This window comes from Dendrobates tinctorius, unplaced genomic scaffold (genome assembly GCF_039654945.1).
Source record: "Dendrobates tinctorius isolate UK_male_01 unplaced genomic scaffold, ASM3965494v1 ptg000020l, whole genome shotgun sequence".
In the NCBI taxonomy this organism is placed as follows: Eukaryota; Metazoa; Chordata; class Amphibia; order Anura; family Dendrobatidae; genus Dendrobates; species Dendrobates tinctorius.
The window spans coordinates 17,361,124-17,382,200 of record NW_027361688.1 but is presented as its reverse complement, the minus strand read 5'-3'; the positions used below and the strand labels follow the sequence as shown (position 1 = coordinate 17,382,200).

Below are 21,077 nucleotides of genomic sequence, written 5' to 3'. Positions count from 1 at the left end.
ACAACCTAAATGAAGTATCGCTGTAACTGTACTGACCCGAAGAATAAAACCGCTTTATCAATTTTATCGCACGCGGAACGGTGTAAACGCACCCCCCCCAAAAGAAATTCATGAAATGCTGGTTTTTGTTCATTCTGCGTCCCAAAAATCAGAATAAAAAGCGATCAAAAAATGTCACGTGCCCGAAAATGGTACCAATAAAAACGTCAACTCGTCCCGCAAAAAATAAGACCTCACATGACTCGGTGTGTCATAATACGGAAAAATTATAGCTCTCAATATGTGGTGATGCAAAAACTATTTTTACAATAAAAAGCGTCTTTAAGCGTGTGACAGCCGCCAAACATAAAAACCGCCATAAATAGTAAATCAAACCCCCCGTTATCACCCCCTTAGTTAGGGAAAAATAATAAAACTAAAAGAAAATGTATTTATTTCCATTTTCCCGCTAGGGTTAGGGCTAGGGCTAGGGTTAGGGTTAGGGTTAGGGCTAGGGTTAGGGCTAGGGCTCAGATTAGGGTTAGGGGTGTGTTGAGGTTAGGGTTGGAGTTATAATTGGGGGGTTTTCACTGTTTGGGCACATCAGGTGCTCTCCAAAGGCAACATGGCGTCTGATCTCAGTTCCAGCCAATTCTGCGTTGAAAAAGTCAAATGGTGCTCCTTCCCTTCCAAGCTCTGCCATGCGCCCAAACAGTGTTTTACCCCCACATGTAGGGTATCAGCCTACTCAGGACAAATTACAAAACAACTTTTGGGGTCCAATTTCTCCTGTTACCCTTAGGAAAATAAAAAAGTGGGGGCAAAAATATAATTTTGCGGAAAAAAATGTTTTTTTTATTTTCACGCCCAGGCGTTATAAACTTCTGTGAAGCACTTGGGGGTTCAAAGTGCTCTCCACACATCTAGATAAGTTCCGTGCGGGGTCTAGTTTCCAAAATGGGGTCACTTGTGGGGAGTTTCAATAGTTTAGGTACATCAGGGGCTCTCCAAACGCACATGACACCCGCAGACCAATCCATCAAAGTCTGCATTCCAAAACGTCACTACTTCCCTTCCGAGCCCCGACGTGTGCCCATACAGTAGTTTTCTCCCACATATGAGGTATCAGCGTACTCAGGACAAATTGGTCAACAACTTTTGGGGTCCAATTTCTCCTGTTACCCTTGGGAAAATAAAAAAATTGGGGACTAAATGATGATGTTTGTTGAAAAAATACGATATTTTTATTTTCACGCCCGGTCGTTATAAACTTCTGTGAAGCACTGGGGGGTTCAAAGTGCTCGCCACACATCTAGATAAGTTCATTAGGGGGTCTAGTTTCCAAAATGGGGTCACTTGTGGGTAGTTTCCACTGTTTAGGTACATCAGGGGCTCTCCAAAAGCAACATGACACCCGCAGACCAATCCATCAAAGTCTGCATTCCAAAACGTCACTACTTCCCTTCCGAGCCCCGACGTGTGCCCATACAGTAGTTTTCTCCCACATATGAGGTATCCGCGTACTCAGGACAAATTGGACAACAACTTTTGGGGTCCAATTTCTCCTGTTACCCTTGGGAAAATAAAAAAATTGGGGACTAATTGATCATGTTTGTGGAAAAAATACAATTTTTTTATTTTCATGCCTGGGCATTATAAACTTCTGTGAAGCCCTTGGGGGTTCAAAGTGCTCACCACACATCTAGATAAGTTCCTCAGGGGGTCTAGTTTCCAAAATGGGATCATTTGTGGGGGGTTTTCACTGTTTAGGTACATTAGGGGCTCTCCAAAGGCAACATGACACCCACAGACCATTCCATCAAAGTCTGCATTCCAAAACGTCACTACTTCCCTTCCAAGCCCTGACGTGTGTCCATACAGTAGTTTTCTCCCACATATGGGGTGTCAGCGTACTCAGGACAAATTGGACAACAACTTTTGGGGTCCAATTTCTCCTGTTACCCTTGGGAAAATAAAAAAATGGGGACTAAAAGATCATGTTTGTGGAAAAAATACGATTTTTTTATTTTCACGCCCGGACGTTATAAACTTCAGTGAAGCACTGGGGGGTTCAAAGTGCTCACCACACATCTAGATAAGTTCCTTGGGGGGTCTAGTTTCCAAAATGGTGTCAATTGTGGGGGGTTTCTACTGTTTTGGTACATCAGGGGCTTTCCTAACGCGACATGGTGTCCGATCTCAATTCCAGCCAAAAACGTCAAATGGCGCTGCTTCCCTTCCGAGCTCTGCCATGCGCCCAAATAGTGGTTTACACCCACATGTGGGGTATCAGCGTACTCAGGATAAATTGCACAATATCTTTTATGGTCCTGTTACTTTTGGAAAAATAAGAATTGAGGGTGAAAAGATCATTTTTGTGGAAAAAATATGATTTTTTAATTGTACTGCTGTACGTTATAAACTTCAGTGAAGCACTGGGGGGTTCAAAGTGCTCACCACACGTCTAGATAAGTTCCTTGGGGGGTCTAGTTTCCAAAATGGTGTCATTTGTGGGGGGTTTCTAGTGTTTTGGTACATCAGGGGTTTTCCAATCGCGACATGGTGTCCGATCTCAATTCTAGCCAAAAACGTCAAATGGCGCTGCTTCCCTTCCGAGCTCTGCCATGCGCCCAAATAGTCATTTACACCCACATATGGGGTATCAGCGTACTCAGGACAAATTGCACAATAACTTTTAAGGTCCTGTTACCCTTGGAAAAATAAAAATTGGGGGTGAAAAGATCATTTTTGTGGAAAAAATATGATTTTTTAATTGTACCGCTGTACGTTATAAACTTCTGTGAAGCCCTTGTGGGTTCAAAGTTCTCACCACATATCTAGATAAGTTCCTTGGGGGGTCTAGTTTCCAAAATGGGGTCACTTGGGGGGTTTCCACTGTTTAGGTACATCAGGGGCTCTCCAAACGCGGCATGGCGTCCGATCTGAATTCCAGCCAATTTTGCATTGAAAAAGTCAAACGGCGCTCCTTCCCTACTGAGGTCTGCCATGCGCCGAAACAGTGGTTCCCCCCCACATATCAGGTATCAGCATACTCAGGACAAATTGCACAATAACTTTTGCAGTCCAATTTCTCCTGTTACCCTTGGTAAAATAAAGAAAATTGAACCTGAAGTATTTTTTTTGTGAAAAAAAGTTAAATGTTCATTTTTTTTTTTAATATTCAAAAAATTCCTGTGACGCACCTAAAGGGTTAATAAACTTCTTGAATGTGGTTTTAAGCACCTTAAGGGGTGCATTTTTTAGAATGGTGTCACTTTTGGGTATTTTCTATCATATAGACCCCTCAAAGTGGCTTCAAATGTGAAGTGGTCCCTAAAAATAAAATGGTGTTGCAAAAATGAGAAATCACTGGTCAATTTTTAACCCTTATAACTTCCTAACAAAAAAAAATTTTGGTTCCAAAATTGTGCTCATGTAAAGTAAACATGTGGGAAATGTTATGAATTAAGTTTTTTGTGTGCCGTATCGCTGTGATTTAAGGGCATAAAAATTCAAAGTTGGAAAATTGCGAAATTTTCAAAATTTTCGCCAAATTTCAGTTTTTTTCACAAATAAACGCAAGTTATTTGAATGCAATTTTACCACTAACATGAAGTACAATATGTCACGAGAAAACAATGTCAGAATCACCGGGATCCATGGAAGCGTTCCAGAGTTATGACCTCATAAAGGGACAGTGGTCAGAATTGTAAAAATTGGCCGGGTAGTTAACGTGCAAACCACCCTTGGTAGTGAAGGGGTTAAATTTTTAAACCTATTATAGAAATTTACTATAACCCTATGCACTGTCATTTTTGCTGTTTACATTGGATCTAAGTAGGATTTAAGTCCTGTGATCTGCACGGATCCTGAGTGGAGTTTTGACTTCTTTTTCACTAGGACAACAATGACTATAACGTATGTGATGTCTGTAGACCAAATTTAGTATTGGGAACGCCAACTGGAGGCCATAAATAACAGTGGACTATTCACAAAGACAAGTCCAACCATTATGTGCTCTGGGCAAAAAGTGGTCATGGGGCTGAAGCAACCTGTAATTTGGAATAGTAATAAAACATTTATAGGGTTAGACTAATCAGTGGCTAAGATGCCAATTAGAACATTAGATTATTCCTAGAATGTTTCCCGTCAGAATTCTAGAAGTCTTGTAGGGTTAGATCAGACCGGTCACCGGAGCCGTGATGAGAAACGAGAGAAGCTTCTACTTAAAAGTCTGAAGACCATAGTCTGAGAAAACAGTCTTGCTGACATCCTTGTCAAAGTGGAAAGTACAGGGACTAAAATAATGCCAGTGAGTGGGGTTCCTTGGACCCACCAGAGACAAGGTTTCTGAGGGTCCTGCTCCATCTATGCGGAATACGTACACATCCACTATTAATGATGATCTTTGCTGCTACTGTGTGAAGGGATTCCTTCCTAGATGATGAAGATACTATTACCAGCATAGGACAATCTTGCAATGTTACTCTGGCCAATGGTTTTTTTGTGGACTGTAACTTCCTGGTTTTTTTTCAGGAAACACATGTACATTAGCAGCAACGAACAGACTCCTCCCCTATCTTTTGCATTCTAGCATCTAATGAGCGTGTGCAGAGGTCATTATGAAGGGAGTGGGAGGAGGTGAGCTGAGATATCATCTACTGTGATTGGAGGAACCTGTGTTATCATCTGTATATGGAGGAGTTACATATTATAATTCTGTCTCTGATAATGAAACTGCTGCAAACTCTTCATTCGAAGAACATGAAGTAGGAGTCTAAAAAAGGCCCAGAGGTCACTATGAAAATAGGATGATTACTATTTTTTTTAGTACAGATTTTTGGAAGAGTCAGGTAATCTCCCAGGACATGCTGAATCCCTCTCCCAAAATCTGGAATTACTGATTTCTTCAAGCAGGCAAAGAATGGGATGTGTGGTGGCATGGCGCTGTCAGTAAGGAGGCATGGTTCTATAAGTGGGTGTTTCTATTCACATTGTAGATGGTTCCTCCTCTCAGATCCTTGCCCTGCAAAGTTGGAAAGCATGCACTTATTGGTTTGGCGTCATGTGAGGGTGGAATCATGCAGAAGCATTGGAACCCATAACAGACCCTTCCCTCCAAATCTTTTGGTTGGACACAGTCAAAGCCTGGGAGGTGAGAGTGCAATGGTGCGCTGCTGTGATTTGGGTCAGATGATCTGATGTATTCCTACTGTACGGTTCGGCCAGGGTGGTAGTCGTGGCTGAGGACTTGTGGTCCATCACACCCTGGCCTCCCCTCACATAAACATAGTGTTCATTAGTCAGCATACCTGTAACTTCAGGTCCAACATCATCAGGATCTCTTCTGCACCACTGAAGGCTGTTTGCAAATGGTTTCACATGAATTGAGACACAGTCCATTTCAACTTGAATCTGACCAACTTTACTGTTTTCATTTCTCAGCACATCCAAGTATTTCACAGCATTAATCACATGTTCACACATGTAGACACTCCTCTGTCTGTTTCACTCCAGACATCAGATCATCTGTTCCCAAAGTCAGTTGCCATATGGCAAGTGACCTGCCCTTCTGTACTGTCACAGCTTCTCCTGTGGTACTTTCTCTGGTCTTCAGTACAGTACAGGGACCTACCGCCTAGAACGGTAATGCAGCGTCCTCTCTGCTTTCACGCCCTGCGGTTTGGGGATTCCCTCAGCCGTTTTGCCCTGGATCTGAGGGCAACAATCCATGCAATAAGTTGCCACATCATGGAGTCTCTTGCATCCCTGTGCTCTCCTGGCCTTTCCTTCTGACACAACTACCAGGGCTATGGAGTACTCAGAACCGGGTTGGACAGTTATTTGGGGAAGTTACGGGGCCGTGACCCGATTCTGTGGCCCTGGCTATGCCATAAAATGGGGAATATGTATATGGGATTTAATATGACGCCACCTGTGGTGTTCGGCAACGGATGTCCGACGCTGCTAAAGGAGACCGCTGGGGCTGATGGTGACGCAGCTGGGATGGTTCTGCTCCCCACCGGTGGAGCTGGGCCCCAGGGCTAACGGTTCCGTTTATGTCAGGCTTCATGTACCTTGTGGTGCAGGACTCAGGGAGCAAGAGATCACTGAAGGACACAAGGGCTGTAGTTTTTTTTTTCCTTTACTTGATGGTTGATAGTACAGACTGGGGCACAGGTAACAGATCATAATGGAGAGCCGGGCAGCCTGAAAGCAATTTTGGATACACCTGGCCAGGTAAGTACGGAGGCCTTTGTTCTGCACTGTGCTCCCTTTTTCCTTGCTGCCCAACAGCTCATCCTCCTGCTGCTAATTATCTCTCTTTGTTTTTAAAAACAAACCGTTGCCCGCATGGCAGGCAGCTCGAGCCTATCACAGGTGCCGCTCCTTTGTGTCGGCTCCAGGCTCTGGTATGCTGCTGTGCCGCCGGGTATTAGATCGGGCCAGGAGACCTGCCTTCCCCTGCCCTCTGGATTTAGCTGCTGGGACTTCAGTACCCACGCACTCCGGTATCAGGTTCCTAGCTCTCAGCTCTGGGGCCAGTTTAATCACAGCTCCACTCCCCAGGTGCTGCTCGACCTCTCCTACTGACACCTAGTAAGGGCACCCCTCCTTGCTTCTATGCATGACATTACTCCATGTAAGGGAGGCAATGCCACTGTGGCAACCGGACTCCTTGGGGTGCCACACTTCTGCTTCTGCACCACACTGCTGTAGCCCACTGTAGTTCTGTCTTGCTGCTTTCCTGGCCTGTTACCGCAGATGGCTGGGCTCCTCACTTATCATAACATTGCGTGGTCAATGCTACGATTCTTGACACTTAAGTCCGTGCTATAATCCTGGGCACTTATGCCCGTGGAGGCGGTTTGGGCATTGTGGGCCGTCTCCACAGTATGAGGAAATTCTCCCTCTCTTAGCTGCAGCTGACCCCTCCTACATTAACTATTTACTCCGTGAAGCTTCTGTGCTAATTTACTACCATATCATGTACAATGCTAAACCTAGAATTATAATGTACCCCATCTTGTGGCCATAAACGGGTACTACACTGTTCCTACTTACTAATCACTTCCGATAGCAAATATGAATAATTACGAATAGAAACTGGGAAAAGAGAAAGCGCAATAGGGTCTTATCCAATGACAATGGGGTGTCAGGAAAAGGGGGAGATACACTCACCTTGCCGAGTTGCTAGATAGCAACTCACAAATGGCATGTAGCAGCTGCTGCACAGTTACTGGTCGAAAGGACGACCACAAGTATAAAAGAAAGACGAACAGAGGTATCACTTATGTGCTGCTGAAATGGAATATCCTTAGAATAAAAACATTTATTAGACCAGGCTAAGAGTCAACGCGTTTCGAGGTCACGCAGGACCTCTTCATCAGGACAAACCTGATACCTCCATTCATCTTTCTTTTAATAGTAAATACATACAACAGGGGACATTTTACAGTATCACAAATCAGCAATAAAACATTACATCAAACAGAGCATAAAGTCCCGGGATGAATAAGAAGCAAGGACATAATACATCCCCTCACACTACCACCTGAGGGAGTACATGCGAAACCGAGCTGCAATACCAGAGTCAATCTAAGAACAAAAATGGCGCTGTTCCTTGCACAAATCTTCCATGTTTCTTTAATGTCATATTCCTCTTTCTTTGGAATCTGGGATAGTGTAACTATATACCTTTTTTCTGGGTGATGCATATTTGCATTCGGTGAGCGTTTAGGATTCTATCTCATTTACAAGGGCAGAAATAGGCAAACATTCAACACATGTTAGGAATATCGGAATGTCTCCCTTCTTTTGTCACCTAATTCCAGTAACATGAATATTCTGGTACAGAAATCTAAGAGAATCCATGGAGGTCCCCTGTGTAAGACCTTCCACCTCCCACTCCCGTCTCCAAGACTTTACACGTGCTGCGCCAATTCTTTGGAATGCACTTCCCAGGTCAATACGATTAGTCCCCAATCCCCACAATTTTAAGCGTGCCCTGAAAACGCATTTATTCAGACTGGCCTATCGCCTCAACACATTAACCTAATCTATCCCTGTGTGGCACAGCCAAAAGTTTTACCATAACCAGATTTCCCGCATCATGTTCCCACATGCTTTATGCATCCATTAGCCCTCTGTGTCTGTACTGTTACACACTTAACATTATGGCTGGTCCATACAATCAGGGCAACTGTTACCACCCACCTTTCGTGTCTACCTCTTTCCTCATAGACTGTAAGCTTGCGAGCGGGGCCCTCACTCCTCTTGGTATCTGTTATGATCTATGTGATTATTGTTATGCTGTAATGTCTATTGTCTGTACAAGTCCCCTCTGAAATGTAAAGTGCTGCGGAATATGTCGGCGCTATAGAAATAAAATTTATTATTATTATTATTATTGTAGGCATCTAAAAGAGGTTCTTTTGCTCTGTCGGACCCAGACTGATGGTGTATTACATGGGCAATCTTACAACGGGCGCTGTGTAAGGCTCAAAAGTACGTGTGCACATAGCCTAATGGTCAATTTCCCCTGTTCTTGTGATACAGGAAATCTGGACCCTTGCCGGAGTATTCCACAAAATATTACGGATAATAATTGAGGGGAAAAGAGGATGTTCTTTAAAGTTAAAACAGGGAACACCAAAAACAAAAATGTGTTCTCCAATTTATCTTATCATTCTGTAGGTATGTGATAAATTAAAATCATAGACGGCTGAGTTGGCCTCTGTTTCTGCCTTTTGTTAGGCTTTGTTACTCATCTGTGCCGGCTCCGGTGCCGGGCTTTGCTTCTTTCTCCTGTGGATGGCTCCCGTTAGTCCAAACCAGATTACTGTCTTGGTTTAACAGACCCCACTGATGTCATCATTAAAAGCCTTATAAGGTCAGCTCCGGTGGATGATAACTGCCTTAATATTGAGGCAGTAGGGATCTCTGTTACCTCCTGTCCATCAGGCGTTAAAGGGAATCTGTCACCTGGTTTTGGCGGGCGATCAAAATGAGGTCGGTCTGGTCCGAAGGGCGGTGTTCCTGATGTGTGCCGCCTCCCCATCCTTGGCCGCCGTCCGCACTTTTTTGAGGAATAGGAGTAGGTGTCTGCCATTTGTTGCGCGTGCGCTAAGCATTCTTGGCTAGCGCACACGCAGTATGCTTTGCCCAACTGCGGGCAAAGCCGAAAAGCCTGACTGCGCATGCGCCGGTTAACTAAACCCTGGAAGTATTTTGCTGTGTTCCGGGGCTTAGTGAACCGGTGCATGCTTAGTCAGGCTTTTTGGCTTTGCCCGCAGTTGGGCAAACCATACTGCGCGTGCGCTAGCCAAGAATGCTTAGCGCATGCACAACAAATGGCGGACACCTACTCCTATTCCTCAAAAAAGAATCAGGAACAGACCGACCTCGTTTTCATCGCCCGCCAAGACCAGGTGACAGATTCCCTTTAAGCTTCACCTACCCACTTGGTTTAGGTCCAGCCATCTCAAGTCCACCATCATACACATGAGCTCTCAGATCGATGTGATTTCAGTGGTGGAAGAGGAGAAAACCAATGACTTATCTCTCCGAAAAACTAAAGGATCAGTTATTAAAATCCAGTTGCTCCATCCTTCTCTCCTCTGATGTCATCCATTGGAAGAAGAGTCAGGAGATCTCCATACACATCACATGGTTCGTTGTACTCACATCCTATGGAGAAAAAAGTGTGCAGCGGCAACTTTTATCTAACGTAGCTAAGCCAATGCCAAACAAAGCCTATTTTCTTAAGGATCAAACTTGTTAAAATCCATATGTCCAATCTTTCTGTCTCCTGATGTAATCTGTTAGGGGAGAGGTGGGAGGCCTCCATAGATATCAACCTCATATGGTCATGCTGAAAGAGGCAGGTTGAGACATCAAAGTTGATGTCAGGCACCTGCGGTAGTGGTTTATCTTCCATGAGAACAAAAGGATCAGACATATTCAAATCCCTATGCCTGATCCTGATCATCTATCGGAGAGAGTTGGGAGGACTCGATACACCTCATATGGTTGGCCGGTTCTACTGAAAGTGACGACTTCAGACCTCTAAGCTTTTGTCAGACTCATCTGGTGGCAGAACACAAGGATCAGACAGGTTGGAATCCATATGCCCTGTCCTTCTTCTTTTCGGGGTCCACCGTTAGGGACAAGAGTCATCTGGTCCACCTAAAGTCATTGGGTTCAACTGACGTTAATGAGTAGACAAGTCAGATTTTTAACCCCCTGGTACAAATTTTGTGCATCCCCTCTGGCTGTGTATTATATAAGCCTTGTAGGATGATTTACATTATTATTCTGTCGCCTTGTGACAGATGAAACCAAATAACTGATCTTTTGTTAAAACTGTGTAAGCAAACGAACATTCTTCCATCTTGTCAGCCTCCGGGCGCGGGAAAAACAAGATAGGTGAGATTTTTTTCCCCTTGCACTGTTAAAAGATTATTGAATGCGAGAGTAAAAGTCTCTTCCGTCGCTTACATTCGTTTGCATAAAACAATAGTAGACCAAACTCAGGACACAAAGTGCGGGGATGACGGCCTCGAATGACACTCTTCTCACCGGTCGGATGTCAGAAAGTCTCAAAATAGATCACTGTGATCTTTAATCTGGGGAAATACTATACGTTTACCATCAGGTTGGTCCGTGCGGGCCAGGGGCACTATACCAGAATTGGGAACATTATACCAGAAATGGGGGACATTATACCAGAAATGGGGACATTATACCAAAAATGGGAACATTATACTCGAATGGGGGACATTATACCAGAAATGGGGAGATTATACCAGAAATGAGGAGATTATACCAGAAATGGGGAAATTATACCAGAAATGGGGACATTATACCAGAAATGGGGAAATTATACCAAAAATGGGAACATTATACCCGAATGGGGGACATTATACCAGAAATGGGGAGATTATACCAGAAATGGGGACATTATACCTGGATAGGGGACATTATAACAGGATGGCGGTTATTATACCAGGAATGGTGACATTATACCAGAAATGGGGACATTGTACCAAGATGGGGGACATTATATCAGAAATGTGGACATTATACCAGAAATGGGGAAATTATACCAGAAATGGGGACATTATACCTGGATAGGGGACATTATACCAGGATGGCGGTTATTATACCAGGATTGGGGACATTATACCAGAATTGGGGACATTATACCAGGATGGGGGACATTATACCAGAAATGGAGAAATTACATCAGAAATGGGGACATTATACCTGAATAGGGGACATTATACCAGGATGGCGGTTATTATACCAGGAATGGGGACATTATACCAGAAATGGGGACATTGTACCAAGATGGGGGACATTATACCAGAAATGGGGACATTACACCTGGATAGGGGACATTATACCAGGATGGCTGTTATTATACCAGGATTGGGGACATTATACCAGAATTGGGGACATTGTACCAGGATGGGGGACATTATACCAGAAAAGGAGAAATTATACCAGAAATGGGGACATTATACCTGGATAGGGGACATTATACCAGGATGGCGGTTATTATACCAAGAATGGGGACATTATACCAGAAATGGGGACATTGTACCAGAAATGGGGAGATTATACCAGGATGGCGGATATTATAAAAGGATTGGGACATTATACCAGGATTATTTTGCCAGAATTGGGGACATTATACTAGAATTGAGGTCATTATACCAGGATGGGGGAAAATGTTACGTTATAGTATGGGGCCCAGGATTGTGGAGATTATTACTGGAAGGGGCCAGGAAAGAGGACCTCGTATAGGGGTAAACACATATATCTTTATAAGATCTAGAACGCTACCAGGGCCCATACATCTGACCAACATGCTGGTGTGGGCCCAAGTTCAAATTTTGCACCGGCACCCATCAGACTCTAGTTACACCTCTGGATAGATGGATGGATATATAGATTTTGGATTATTTTTTACTCTGACCTAGAACATTTTGTGAACGTATAAGTGACAGATATTAGGGATAACATCACAGAAATCCCGTGACTGGAGCCTCTGCAGATAAATCGTCTCTGACTTCTCTCCACATTTCGGTGAATGCCTCGTTGCCGCCTCTGTGCTTTCTGCCGTCATTAACATCAGTAATTGTCAGCGAGTTCAGCAGCTTTTTTCATGAAATCTATTTGATAAATGCCGGGAAATGGCTGCCACAATTCCACAAACACTTCAGGTATTTCTCCTAATCCCACAGCCTGAGAACATAAAGCCACCTCTGCACACAGCAGAGAATGACGGCCGGTCAATATTGACCTAAGACCGCACTCATTTTATATAACTGGAAAGTAAATGTGCCTCCGCCCGTCTTATCTCATCTTATTACGGCCTCCGGCTGTTACATAATCAGTCCTTTTCCTACATTAAAGATTCATGGATCCATCTTAGATCACCGAAAAGTGCCTCTAGGTCCATTAGATGAAAATAGCGCCACCCTTTCTCCAGCTTGTGTCTGGTATTGCAGCTCTACTGAAGTGAATATTACAGAGCTGCAATACCAGACTCTACCTGTTTACAGGGGTGGCGCTGTAGAAGACATTTTGGTTTCAGTATGTGTACCTTTTTCATTTTAGAACCCTAAACGTCACCACAATTAATAAATAATCAATTTTGTTAATTTTTTTTTTTTGCTGTCATGCATATGTACATACCGTATGTTGTTGTTTTTTTCCTAGAACATAGATATATACAGACATGGCCGAAACCATTGAAATTGTTCCGGAAAGTGAAGTATTACTCCCAGAAAATTTTTGCAATTATTTATTATACTCACTTTTACAGTGCCATTAATTCCACAGAGATTTACAGACATCATCCCTGTCCCCAATGGGGCTCACAATCTAGATTCCTTATCAGTATGCCATTGGAGTGTGGGAGTAAAGTCACGCAAACACGGGGAGAACATACAAATTCCGCGCAGATGTTGTCCTTGGTGGGATAGGAACCCAAGGCTGCAGCGCTAACCACTGAGCCACCATGCTGCCCACTATACACATGTTTATTTCCTCAGATTTTATGATGCCTTGCACACAGTCAAGGCACCCAGTTCAAGAGGCAGCAAAACAACCCCAAAACATCTCTGAATCTCCACCATATTTGACTGTAGGTACTGTGTTGTTTTCTTTGTAGGCCTCATTCTGAATTCGTTAAACAGTAGAATGATGTGCTTTACCAAAAAGCTCTATCTTGGTCTCATCTGTGCACAAAACCCTTTCCTAGAAGGATTTTGGCTTACTCACATACATTTTGGCAAACTGCAGCCTAGCTTTTTTATGTCTCTATGTCAGCAGTGGGGTCCTCCTGGGTGTCCTTCCATAGGGTTTCTTTTCACTCAAACGTCGACAGATAGTTTGTGCAGACACTAATGCACCCTGAGCCTGCAGGACAGCTTGAATTTCTTTGGAACTTAATTGGGGCTGCTTATCCACCCTCTGGACCATCCTGCGTTGCAACCTTTCATCAATTGTTCTCTACCATCCACATCCAGGGAGATTAGCTACAGCGTCATTATTTTGCACACCGCGGACAAAGGAACAGCAAGATCTGTATAGATGGGCTTGTAACCTTGAGATTGTTGATACTGTTCAACAGTTTTGGTTCAATGCTTTGGTTTTGGTTCAATGGTTTGGTTGCATGGAGAACAGATAGAGAAAAGAACTGTCTGAGGACTTGAGTCCTCAGACAGTTCTCTTCTCTATCTGTTCTCCATGCTTAGCGTGGCACACACAGACACACAATGCAAAGAATGAGTAAGCTTATTCCCTTTTTATCTGGTTTCAAGTGTGGTTTTCATATTGTCCACACCTGTTACTTGTCACAGGTGAGTTTGTACGAGCATCACATGCTGAAAACAAAGTTGTTAACCCACAATTTTGGAAACGAGACAACAATTTTATCCTGCTCGTTTTGGGGGTTTAGTGTGAAATGATGTCCAATTTGCCTTTTTTTCACCATTTTCTTGAGTTGTTCCAATACACACAAAGGAAATAAACATGTGTAATTGCAATTATTTTCTGGGCGAAATGCTTCATTTTCTGGAACAATTTCAAGGGTGCCAACACTTTCGGCCATGACTGTATACAGTATATATGGGAGCAGATGGAGGTCTTCAATAGACCCCCGGTTCCCATAAGAACCCAACGGCTCCCAGCTATCTTGTCACAGAGAGGTCTGAGAAGCAGCAGAACAATAGTGCTGGCTGTATAACACAGGTGGCAGCCGCTGAGTTTGGAGGGGACTATCAAATGAACCAAGATGTCCTAAGTGGAGGGTCCGTTAGAGAAATCAAGTATTTTAATAAATAATTGTATAACACATGAGACACCAATTCCAATTTGTTGCACCCAGGTGTCTATTATTCTTTAATTTCTAGGAGCAAAAACTGAGGAACAGCACGAGTAGACTCTTAGACGTAGCAGAATTGTTCTTTTTTATGGGGAATACATTAGTGATGAGCGGACGTGCTGGGATGTGTTATCTGAGCATGCTCGGGTCCTAGCCGTGCTCAAAAAATATCCGCGGCTGCGTGTCTCGCGACTGTTAGGCAATCTCCACTTGTGGTGCGTCTGTCGAACAGCCATGAGCCATGCAGCCGCAGGGACATATTATTCGAGCACACCGAAGTCACTCGGTTAGGACCTGAGCATGCTCAGATAACACTTTATCCCAGCACGTCCGCTCATCACTAGAATACAAGTGTCAGGAAAGACTTTTTGCCTGTTGCAGAAAGGAGAATGGTTATTCTCTAGGTCTTGTTCCTAAGGTACGAATGGATGCGAAAAGTCAACAACAATCTACTTCTTCCAGCAATTCTAGTTTTAGATGGTAAAAAATTACGGTAACCCATTACTGCTCAGTATAAATCAGACCCGTTAGAAACGCTAAGTGTGATGGAAGGTAATAATATATTACCGTAATTGCACGTGACGGCGACACGACAGCTGTAATTAACGTATTTGTGTAAATTGGTTACGGTAGATTCCGTGCCGCTGAGCTCAGCTTAACCTTTCATTAGCACAAGTGACATAGTCATTGATTCACTATGTCGCCTTTTTTTGGACACGAGGTGGCACATAAAGGAACATTTCCAGGAGACACAATGCAGATTTTTCAGCCAAAGCCAGCTGGGTTTACCTTTAACTTAAACATTCTGCAATACATTATATTTGTGGACAATTTCCGGTCCTTGCACTCTTAGCCAACTCTCATTTCATAGATAATGTAATAGACGATCTTCAAATTATTTTGTCTTACTTCACAAGATCGCTCCTTGCTGCATACTACTGGGTGTCTCCATTCTATATAGTTTGCTGTCCAATGCCTGTTGTCAAGCGCAATTTGTCTCTAGCACCAGAGAAGCTGAGGCGGATTACAGGACCTTGAGATGTTTCTTATGGAGCCACTGCTTAGTTGCCCTGGCTTTGTGTTTTGGGTCATTGTCATGCTGGAAGACCCAGCCATGACCCATCTTCAATGCTCTTACTGAGGGAAGGAGGTTGTTGGCCAAAATCTGTCAATAAATTACCCCATCCATCCCCCCTTCAATATGGTGCAGTCATACTGTCCCTTTTGCAGAAAAGCACCCCCAAAGTATGATGTTTCCTCCACCATGCTTCACAGTTCGGATGATGTTCTTGGAGTTGTACTCATCCTTCTTCTTCCTCCAAACACAGCAAATGGAGTAGACATCAAAAAGTTCTATTTTAGTCTCGCATGACGTTCTCCCATGCCTCCTCTGGATCATTCAGATGGTCATTGGCGAATTTCAAATGGGCCTGGCGTGAGCAGAGGGACCTTGTGTGCCCTGCAGGACTTTAATCCGTGGCGGCGTAGTGTGTTGCTAACGGTAATGTTTGAGATTGTCATCCCAGCTCACTTCAGGTCATTGACCAGGTCCTGCCATATAGTTCTGGGCTGATTCCTGACCTTTCTCAGAATCATCCTTACTTCACGAGGCGAGATCCTGTATGGAACCCCAGACTGAGGAAGACTGATAGACATCTTTTTATTTCCATTTTTAATAATTGTGCCAACAGTTCTTGCCTTCTCACCAAGCTGCTTGCCTATTGTCATGTAGCCCATCCCAACCTTATGCAGGTATACGATTTTGTCCCTGGTGTCCTTAGACAGCTCTTTGGTCATAGCCATGGTGAAGTTGGAGTGTGATTGAGTGTGTGGACAGGTGTCTATTAAACAGAAAACAAGTTCAAACAGGTGCAATTAATACAGGTAATGAGTGCAGAGTAGGAGATCTTCTTAAGGCTCCTTAAAGAAAAACTAAGGTCTGTGAGAGCCAGAATTCTTGCTGGCTGGTAGGTGATCAAATACTTATTTCTTGCAATAAAATGCAATTTAATTACTTAAGAATCATACAATAAAAATTACAGAAAAAAAATCAGGAGTGTATCAAATACTTATTTTCCTCACTATACAGCAGTCCAAGTATCTCCTATGTGATATATACAGCAGTCTCAGTGTATGCTATATGATGTATTTACATCAGTCTTGATGTATCCAATGTGATGTATATATCAGCCTCTATGTCTCCTATGTGATGTATACAGCAATCTCATTGTCTCCTATGTGGTATATATACTGTAGCCTCAGTGTCTCCTATGTGATGTATATACAGCAGTCTCAGTGTCTCCTATGTGATATATATACAGTAGCCTCAGTGTCCCCTATGTGATATATAGCAGTCTCAGTGTCTCATATGTGATGTACACTCACTGGCCACTTTATTAGGTACACCTGTCCAACTGTGTGTTAAGACTTAATTTCTAATCAGCCAATCACATGGCGGCAACTCAGTGCATTTAGGCATGTAGACATGGTCAAGACAATCTCCTGCAGTTCAAACCGAGCATCAGTATGGGGAAGAAAGGTGATTTGAGTGCCTTTGAACGTGGCATGATTGTTGGTGCCAGAAGGGCTGGTCTGAGAATTTCAGAAACTGCTGATCTACTGGGATTTTCACGCACAACCATCTCTAGCGTTTACAGAGAATGGTCCGAAAAAGAAAAAAAATCCAGTGAGCGGCAGTTCTGTGGCCGGAAATGCCATGTTGATGCCAGAGGTCAGAGGAGAATGGGCAGACTGGTTCGAGCTGATAGAAAGGCAACAGTGACTCAAATTGCCACCCGTTACAACCAAGGTAGGCAGAAGAGCATCTCTGAACGCACAGTGCGTCGAACTTTGAGGCAGATGGGCTACAGCAGCAGAAGACCACACTGGGTACCACTCCTCTCAGCTAAGAACAGGAAACTGAGGCTACAATTTGCACAAGCTCATCGAAATTGGACAGTAGAAGATTGGAAAAACGTTGCCTGGTCTGATGAGTCTCGATTTCTGCTGCGACATTCGGATGGTAGGGTCAGAATTTGGCGTAAACAACATGAAAGCATGGATCCATCCTGCCTTGTATCAATGGTTCAGGCTGGTGGTGGTGGTGTCATGGTGTGGGGAATTTTTTCTGGGCACTCTTTGGGCCCCTTGGTACCAATTGAGCATCGTTGCAACGCCACAGCCTACCTGAGTATTGTTGCTGACCATGTCCATCCCTTTATGACCACAATGTACCCAACATCTGATGGCTACTTTCAGCAGGATAATGCGCCATGTCATAAAGCTCGAATCATCTCAGATTGGTTTCTTGAACAGGACAATGAGTTTACTGTACTCAAATGGCCTCCTCAGTCACCAGATCTCAATCCAATAGAGCATCTTTGGGATGTGGTGGAACGGGAGATTCGCATCAGGGATGTGCAGCCGACAAATCTGCGCCAACTGTGTGATGCCATCATGTCAATATGGTCCAAAATCTCTGAGGAATGCTTCCAGCACCTTGTTGAATCTCTGCCACGAAGAATTGAGGCAGTTCTGAAGGCAAAAGGGGGTCCAACCCCTTACTAGCATGGTGTACCTAATAAAGTGGCCAGTGAGTGTATATACAGCAGTCTTGGTGTCTCCTATGTAATGTATATACAGTAGTCTCAGTGTCTCCTATGTGATGTATAAACAGCAGTCTTGGTGTCTCCATTGTGATATATATACAGCATATACAGTAGTATCTGTGTCTCCTATGTAATGTACGTATATACAGGAGTCTCAGTCTCCTCTGTGATGTAAAAACAGCAGTCTCTGTGTCTTATGTGATGTATATACTGTAATCTCGGTCTCTCCTCAGTGATATGTATACAGCATTCTCAGTGTCTCCTATGTGATGTATATACTGTAGACCTCCCTCAGCTTAAGTTCTATAAATGTTACATGAGCGGTGAAGAATTTTCCCCTGTGAGGAGACCTGCAGTGTAATATATATTCGTATTCAGAACTTACTGCTGCAAGTTCTTTACAAAACTTATCACATAAAGTAACCTGCACTCCAGACCGACCCAAACCTGGAAAAGTAGTTACTAGTAAAATCATCATCAATAACACCTAACATCACAGACGCACCTTGAATAAAGTTTTCAATATCTAAAGGGTCCTTGGCAACAAAAAAAAAAAAAGTTCCTCACCCCTACTGTAGACAGTCATAACTTTATTATTTAACCTCTGTTTATATGGGGTATCTGAAATTCTATTTGAGTTAATTGAATCTTCAAACTCAAAATTTTGGACCTATTAGTCAAAAAGCAAAAATGGTGTTGAAAGGAGGCAACGTTAAAAGATAAGGACACCTTCGGGGATATTTATTTTACTTAAATCCATGTATTTTGGGAGCTAAATAATTTTTTCCAATTAGGTTTCATGAAATAGATAGATGATTAAAAGTCAAACGATGCTATCAGTGAGCTCATACCATCAGAAGAGATTGTAACCGATTTATGGCCACAGACCGCATCAACGGAGAATTGGGCTTTCATGTAATCATAAATCAGCTGCGAGAGATGAGAAAACAGATAAAAGAGCTACAAACAAAACGTCAGAAACAGCTCACTGACAGTTTCTCAGTTTACTCCTTCTGCAGTCAGCAATAGACGATGTAACGCAGAGGCTACTTAAGTTACCAGTCCAGCAGAAATTGTTGTAAGTCATCTTGAAAGATCTGCATGTGTGTCCTTTAAATTGCGGAGATCATATAATGACTCACTAACCATAATCGTTTTTTGTTTTTTTTTTAGAGCACTGCCCCTTTAAAGGAAGTGGTTCTGTAAGCTGAAGAGCAGGTTTTTAAGGCAGCGTACCTGTGAGTGCATGTAATGTACACGCTAAAGGCGATTATCACTAAATATCAGGAGAAGGCAAAACCAACAGCCAAAGCAGACCACCGTCTTATATTTCCCCTAGTACTAACAGGTACAAGCACCAGGACCCCCAAAAGCATTATTTTTAGGGTGTCCATGCACAAGTCTTATTTGTTCCAATGCAAACAACTTATACAGCTGCTTAAATGCATTACAATTTATCATGTAATATTGGATATTTTACATCTGTCCTATCATATCATGTGCCCTAAGTACATTATAATGGAATTATAGGTGCATTGTGAGGTTCTGCAGCAGCTGAGGTGTGTATTATGAGGTTCTATAGCAGCTGAGGTGTATTATGATGTTCAGCAGTTGTGGTGTGTATTATGGGGTTCTGCAGCAGCTGAGGTGTATTATGAGCTTCTGCAGCAGCTGAGGTGTGTAGTGTGAAGTTCTTCAGCAGTTGAGGTGTATTATGAGGTTCTGCAGCATCTGAGGTATGTATATATGAGTTTCTCCACCAGTTGGGGCACTATACAGTAGTATATACACTGCAGCTAGTGAAAAATTGCTTATCAGAGAGGGAACACTATCCGCCAATCAGCAGTTGGCACAAAATATTGAGCTTCCTGCACCAGGTGATAAGTAGCACCGTAATGTAGACTCACTTATCACTCTTTAATTATACGGTGCTAATATCAGATTATTGTTGTACGTTATTGTCGGGGGGTCCTGCCTTGCAAATCTCATTATTCCCACAAAATTAGAAAAATTGTTCCATTGGTCGAGACTCAAGAGCAGTCTAGAGACCACCGGGAAGTGATGGTCATGGGCCTTTTACGCACCACTACACTTGTATTGATACCATGGATTCTTGGCCATCGTCTAATGTCAGTCCGGCTTGGACAGGTGAGATATTTGGGACATCTGTTTCCACCGTAACCATGTGTTAGCTGGCGCCGACTGTCAAGATCCCACCCATCAGTTGGCACCGGAGGAGAAGACGCAGTCAGTGAGTTTACACAATTTGCCAATGTTCTCTTACTTACTTGCTTTGACAACACAAGTGCAAGAAGCTCAGAGTCTCCAGATGTCCATCCCTCCTTGGAAAGTGAGAAGAAGCGCAGAGAATCCTTCAACTGTCCATATGTGTCAGCGCAGGAGGGACTTCACTTCTATCTTCACCTGAAGTCACAGAACCTCTAAGAGTTTTGTCTCTAGTGCAAAATATTGTGGGAGGATTAGAACAGGCATTGTGAAAGTAGTGAGCGTGGACAGCAGCACGCCCTGGGGAGGGACCTACAGACTTAAGAAACCCTGCTGAGAATGATAGATTTATATTAGAAGGAAGGTTTGCGAGAAGGTTTGGTTTGGGTCCACTTTAAGGATTCTGTTTGGAAAATTGGCAAAGTCCCAAAACAGAGCTAAGAACTGTGAGACTAACACAGAAGGCACAGTGACCAAAAAAGCAGAGCCAGCCACAGTGCCCCAAAACAGAGACAGCCACAGTGCCCAAAAACAGAGACAGCCACAGTGCCCAAAAACAGAGCCAGCCACAGAGCCCCAAAACAGAGCCAGCCACAGTGCCCCAAAACAGAGCCAGCCACAGACTTTAGAAACCCTGCTGAGAATGATAGATTTATATTAGAAGGAAGGTTTGCGAGAAGGTTTGGTTTGGGACCACTTTAAGGATTCTGTTTGGAAAATTGGCAAAGTCCCAAAACAGAGCTAAGAACTGTGAGACTAACACAGAAGGCACAGTGCCCCAAAACAGAGCCAGCCACAGTGTCCAAAAACAGAGCCAGCCGCAGTGCCAAAAAAACAGCCAGCTGCAGTGTCCAAAAACAGCCGCA

General features: G+C 43.4%; 1 protein-coding gene across 1 annotated transcript in view; it reads right to left on the bottom strand.

The window, feature by feature from the left end:
- CRACR2A (calcium release activated channel regulator 2A) overlaps positions 1 to 20,430 on the bottom strand; it is a 109,032-nt gene extending 88,602 nt beyond the window's left edge. Inside the window, exon 1 of the mRNA XM_073567807.1 lies at positions 20,274 to 20,430. The gene's annotated coding sequence lies outside the window, so the exon portion shown is untranslated. The remainder of the gene's footprint in view (positions 1 to 20,273) is intronic.
- Positions 20,431 to 21,077: the final 647 nt, after the last annotated feature.